Source organism: Castanea sativa, chromosome 5 (assembly GCF_040712315.1).
Source record: "Castanea sativa cultivar Marrone di Chiusa Pesio chromosome 5, ASM4071231v1".
Classification (NCBI taxonomy): Eukaryota; Viridiplantae; Streptophyta; class Magnoliopsida; order Fagales; family Fagaceae; genus Castanea; species Castanea sativa.
The window spans coordinates 71,002,744-71,009,226 of NC_134017.1; the positions used below are offsets into that span (position 1 = coordinate 71,002,744).

At 33.4% G+C, this 6,483-nt stretch overlaps 1 pseudogene; it reads right to left on the minus strand.

Moving 5' to 3' along the window:
- Nucleotides 1–3,402: 3,402 nt before the first annotated feature.
- Nucleotides 3,403–6,265, minus strand: LOC142635713 (uncharacterized; annotated as a pseudogene).
- Nucleotides 6,266–6,483: the final 218 nt, after the last annotated feature.

Sequence of the window (6,483 nt, forward strand, 5' to 3'; positions counted from 1 at the left end):
CATCTCAAGTTAGTATTTATAAAAAAAATTATGTCCCATTACTCTTACATTGAAATAACCAATTGACTTATTTATTGTGGGTTCTAATTAGTTCAACTGATAAAATACTTGATAATTGAATAAAAGATTTGGAATTCAATCTTAATCTACACAAAAAATTAATTGTTGTCTTGATCTAATTATAAAAAACTATCATCATAAGCGGACTTATAGGTTGAAACTATCTTTAAAAAAAAAAAAAAACCAATTGGTTATTTAGCCAAAGAAAAAAGCACGCTGATATTGAGGAATTGGATTCACTTGTAATTAAGAGAGCATAATAATGGATGTTCTCACTGCAAGAAATGTTAATATTTGTGAAAATCCAACACGGTCACAATGGTCTCCACTCTTTTGTTAGAGATAGTATCTCATGTTCTCAATGGGAAGTAACAGTCTCTAATTTAGGGGTCACCCCCAGTAATTTTAAGGGTATATTGAAAATTTCCAATGTACGAGTCATATATGGGAGTCCAAATCTTCTGTCCCACTTTTTCTACTCCACTCTATACTCCACCAATAAAAACTTGTCACATGTTCACCTAATTAATTAAATACTATCATTATTGACTTATTAATGCTACCGTTATTAATTAATAGTAATATTTAATTAATTAGGTGAACACGTGGCAAGTTTTTATTAGTGGAGTATAGAGTGGAACAAGAAAAGTGAGACAGAAGATTTGGACTCCATATATGGAGGCACCATAAATGATTGTAAACCTATTATATGAATTTTTTGGCACTCACTTATGGATGTAGGCACACTGTCAAACTACATAAATCCCTATGTGAATTTGCTCTCTTTTTTTTTTCTCTAATTTTACTATTATGCTAAGATCTGAAATCATCAATAATTCTATTGGCCTATCCAGCTAACAAAGGTAAAGGGAATTTTTTTTTTTTTTTGATACATCAATATTTGGGAGTAAGGGGAGTTGAACCCTAAATGTCTTGGTTGGAAACATCAAGAATTGTCAATTAATTAAATTACAAGACTCTTGACAATTAAAGGAACTAGACGTAGAGCCAATGTGGATAAATAATTATTTTGTATGGTAATATAATGTGTAATTTTTTCTCTAAAATTATTTGAAGATAATTTGTTCTCCCTAAAAATTAAACAATTTCGATTAGGTCCAATTAGATCTATTTCAGTCTCACTTGGTCCAATTCAGATCACTTAGTTAATTTTGGTCTCCTTTAGCCCATGTTAGACTAATTGGACCTCAAATTGATTCTTTTTGTAAGCTGTCTTTTCAAATTTAGCTCACAAATTCATTTTTTTCTTAATTGTTGAGTTGAAAGGTATGAAATTTTATTATATTTGGATTAAACTCTATAGTTTTGAGTTAATAAATACAAAAAAAAAAAAAAAATAGACATTATAAATTGGAAATATGAGCCCTAAAAATGGTAAATATTCAAAAGTCTCATTCGGTCCACATTGATTCTATTCGGTCCATTCTATCCTCTTTGGTCTAGTTTGGTCCTATTCAGTCCATACGGTCCTAATTGATGCATTCAGTCCTATTTAGTCCATTCTATCAACTAAAGTTCTATTCGGTCCAAATCGGTACAATGGTTCTTATTTAGTCCACTTTGGTTGTATTCAGTCCATTCAGTCCACATTGGCTCTATTCAGTCCATATTGGTCCTAATTTGTTCACTTTGGTCCACAATAGTCCTACTCAATCCATTTTGCCCACTTTGGTTTTATTTGGTCCTATTCCGTTAATTTCGTCCACTTCAGTCCTATTCGAGCCATTTCGTCCATTTGGTCATATTCAATCCATTTTGTCCACTTTGGTTCTATTCAGTCCACTTCGGTTCATTCGTTCTTATTTGGTCCACCTTGTTCGTATTTGGCTCATTCGATCCAATTCTGTCTATTTGGTCCAATTCGGTGCATTCAATCCACATTGGCTCTATTCGGTCCATATTGGTCCAATTTAGTCCTATTCTGTCCACCTAGGTTCTATTTGGTCTTTTTTGGTCCATTCCATCCACTTTAGTCTACCTCAGTCATATTCAGGCCATTTAGTCTTCTTTGGTCATATTCAGTCCATTTTGTCTACTATGGTTCTATTTAGTCCACTTCAGTCCATTCGTTCTTATTTGGTCCAACTTGATCTGATTCGGTCCACCTTGTTCATATTTGGTCCATTTTGTCATAGTCCATCCATTCGATTCACTTTGTTCAATTTGGTCCAATTTTGTCCATTTGGACCACTTCTATCTATTTTATGCAGTTACATAATGGGAAAAGACAAATTTGGATTAAAACACCTAATCTAAATCCAAATATTTTAAAAGAAATATAAATCTCAAACTCATAATATCAAAAATCTTAAGCATAGACTCTCAATACAATCTTTGAAAATTCTCTGCTTGCCTTCCTACCGCAATAGTGCTAGAACTATTTTGCAACAGTTTACCTCACTCGAAATATGGTTGCAATCTCTCTAATATTAGTATTATATAAAAAAAAAAAAAATAGATTGGCCTTAATTTCTTGAAACTGAGTAAAAAAAAATTACCAAAATGCTTATACGTGCATGGATGCTTGCATTGGTCTTACTCCGACCAACTACCCCATGAAAGAACCAATTGAGATGGTATTGTACCTTCTAAGAGCTGAGATTTAAGAGTTAATTTTTGAACTTTTTCACTTAGCTATTAGATCGGAAAAGTTAAAATGTAAATAATAATAATAATAATAAAATCTTATGCTTAAGGGAGAAAGTTAACTTTTTAATTTTTAATTTCAATCCTTGGATTATATGCACCAAATCTTAGTCCAAAAAGAACTATATAGAATTTTATACCGAGCAATATCATAACAAGGGGAAAAGACTCATGCATAGGGCAAGGAAGAAAAACAAAAGCGTTATTAATTATAGACCACAATCTGTTTTATTGAACCAAATTATAGATTGCATTTTTATTTATTTATTGATTTTTTTAAATGTATGTTGGGTTATAAATTGACACCAGTTAATTAATTCAATTACCCAAGTTGGTTAATTAGGTTAAATTACATGCAAATCGTGGAGGTACCAACAAATCATTAAAATAAAAAATATACAGTGGAAAATAAATAACACGGTGATTTGTTGACGAACGAGAAAAACTTCTCTAAGGCATCCTCAAGAGATCTATCATTTGAGTGTATGGTTTGGCATAGGCAATGGATGATTGACTTCCACCCCCAACTTGGTCTTTGATAGCTTCCTTGATTAAGTCCTTGAGCTGGTAAGAAGAGATAGACCCATTTGTAGAGAGTTTGAGATCATTTGTTGAACTCTCAGGTTTATCATTATGAGTTTGTTTTAGCTTAAAGCTTTCATCTTCACGATTCAATCAAGATGTATTCCCCATCTTATCCATAAAGAAAGTTATTTGTGTAACTCTCAATGCTTCCCTTTTTTTCATGGACTTCATTAGTTCTTCTAAAGTATGGGCTATAGTTGAGATTTGTTCTTCTAGAGATGTTGTGTTAGTTATCATGGCTAGCATGACAAATGAACTAACAGAGTAATGAGAGTCCCTAAGCTTGGAAGTACAAATATTTTCTGAAAAAGAGAACTCAGAGCCATCAAGTGATTCGTTCTCTTCTTCAACAATTGGAGCTTCTTGGATTGGTTCTGATGACAAAGTTGGTTGAGACAACATTTCTTTGATGAAGCCAGTTACATCTTTGCTTTTCCCCTGAGTAGATGAGGCTGTTTGTGACTTCTGGGTTTCAGAAGTGTTGAAAACAAAGGAGTATCAAAACTTGAGAGTTTGAATCAATTGTAGGATCAACTTCACTTGTTCCAAAAAGAGGATTGTTGATTCAAGTCTTCTTTGAAGCCATAGGGTTTTAAAGGATGTGACAAGTTGATGAAGAATAGATGAGAGGTAGAGATTGTCCCACTGGGCATGCTAGAAATTTGTAAACGCAAAATTTCTCAATTGCGAAAAATCAAACAATGGAAAAAAAATGCTTTGCAAAAATAAATTTGTATTGATGAATAATGAGTATAACCTCTATTTCAATTCTTTTACAAAAGAATTCCCTTTGATTATATCTTCTTTGAACTTGACTTAAACAAGAAATCTTTTTGACTTTAGTTGGAAGATGGATTGAATGGTCTTCATAACAAATTTCTAGCTTTGAGCTTGGTAGAGATTTGTTGTTTTTCAAATCTTTAAATGCGAAGGGCTTTAGGTTGAAGTTCTTTGAGGCTTTAGAGGCTTGATCCATTGAGCTTCAAGGATTTGGGATAGAACTTCAAGGAACTTCTTTGAATGTTCTTTGTATGTTCTTGAGGTAGAATTTCTGTAGAGTTTTGGCGTCTTAGAAAAATTCTTCCTGAATGAGAGGAGATATGCCCTTTATTTAGAGTGGTTTCAAAGGATGAGTCCCACCTGGGATTGACCTCCTTGTAGATAATTATCTCTATTTTTTGTTTATTTATTTTAATAGAGATAATGATTAACTATTATCATTCCAATTTAATTAAGATATTTATCTCTATTTAATTAGGATAATTATCATTAGGATATTTATCTCTATTTATTTTTTTTAGAAACTTGTGTTATCTGGATTTGTGATTTGTTCTTTTTTTTTTTTTTTTGTGTGAGGGTTTCTCTGGGAAATTGAGCAATTCCAAATGTTTTCTTTTTTGGTTCCGTGGGTCAGTTTGTAATTTTTTTGGGGAGGGGGGCAAGTGTATATATTTTGGGGGTAAAATTGTAAAAGTCTTGTGCATGTATATAATAGTCAAATTTTTAAAAATTTTCGCCCCCCCCCCCCCCCAACAAGGCCAATACATGGCTCCGTCTCTAACTAGAATTGGGTAGTTACTAGGTAGCAGCAAATTGACCAATCTGAACTACATTTGACGCTTTCAAATGCAACATTTTATACATACATCAATCTTAAATGTACATTTAGTATAGGATATGTAAAACAATAAAAATCAAACTGTAGTTCCAAATCTTCTCATAAAATTAAAAAAGTTGTAGTTCTAACTTAAAAAAAAAAAAAATTAGATTTGATTATGGATGCTCAAATAGATTAATTAGGATCGTAGACAAAGATGAAAGGGGAAGTATCCTTGAGTACCTCATCAAAACCCTCAAGTATAATAGGACATGGGCTGTGACCAAAACCAAATGCATTAATGTGGTCCTTGAGAGATCTCTTATGCTTGAAGTCAGAACCGCAAACACAAAGCCAACGCTTTCCACAATTCTTCTCATGGGTTCGCCAGTCACCTTTCACAGCCAAGAGCTTCCCACACTTGCGACATGCAAAGGGCTTCACTCCATGCTTCCTTTTGAAATGGGTTTGCAAAGTTCGGAAATCTTTTAGAGGCTTTGCTCTTGGATGGCTTATGTTGTTCTTGCACCCTTCAGCACAACAATAACACGGAATATCTAACATGGGTTATGGTTGACTTCCCTTCAACGAATCTGTCCCTCTTCGATACTGTGATCCATGCCCCCATAGGTGTATCTACCACAAAAATCTATATTAGTTTTATAAGAAAAATCTCTAATTTGTCACTAGCTTTATGGGCTTGATGGTGTTCAAACCCCAATATTGAAACACCACAAGAGGTATTTGAATTATGAATTAAGATTGGGTTCAATATAGGTAAAAGTTTTTTTTTTTTTTTTACTGAAATATAGGCAAAAGTTAAAAAGCCATTATATGAAAAAAAAAAAAAAATTTAAGTTGATAAAAGTTGAAATTTTTTTTTGAGAAAATTAGAAGAATTGCACCTGAAGATCTAGCTTTTAAAGTAAATAAAAATTGCACCTGAAGATTGTTGTAGCGGTTGAAGGTTTTGAAGCAGACATGGCAAGAAAAATTAGTGAAACCAATATGTATTTGTTCGGGAGTTGGTATCCAATAATTATTAGCTGCTATGTTTGCAGTTTCCATTGTATTTGCATCAATGGAACCACTCAAATGATTAGGAAGGCCAATGTTTAAGGCCGCAGTAACATCCTCATTATCATCACTGCATGCTTTAGGGTTTTCTTCCATTGATACAGTAGGCCAGCTAGGTAGATTGCTTAGCGATGAATGTGGATGAAGAGAATTCTGGTCCATACTTGGGAAAAGATTGAGAGGCTCAGCATCTGTGTGATCTGAAGAAGAAGAAGAAGAAGAAGAAGAAGAAGAAGAAGCTAATGAACTAAGGCTAAGTGAAATTTCAAAGGGCTTCATGATATAAGCGCAATACTAGATAGCATAAAGGGTTGAGTGTGTTTCAAATGCAAAGAGGGTCTTATTACAGTTAGTGAGATTGTAGCCTTGCTTGAAAGATGATGCAAGATGTAATTCAAAGCGAGAGAGAGAGAGAGAGAGAGAGAGAGAGGGTGGCTGGAGAATGTTGGGGTTGAACGAAAAGAACCATTGTTGTGGGGGTCATTATTCTCTCCTGA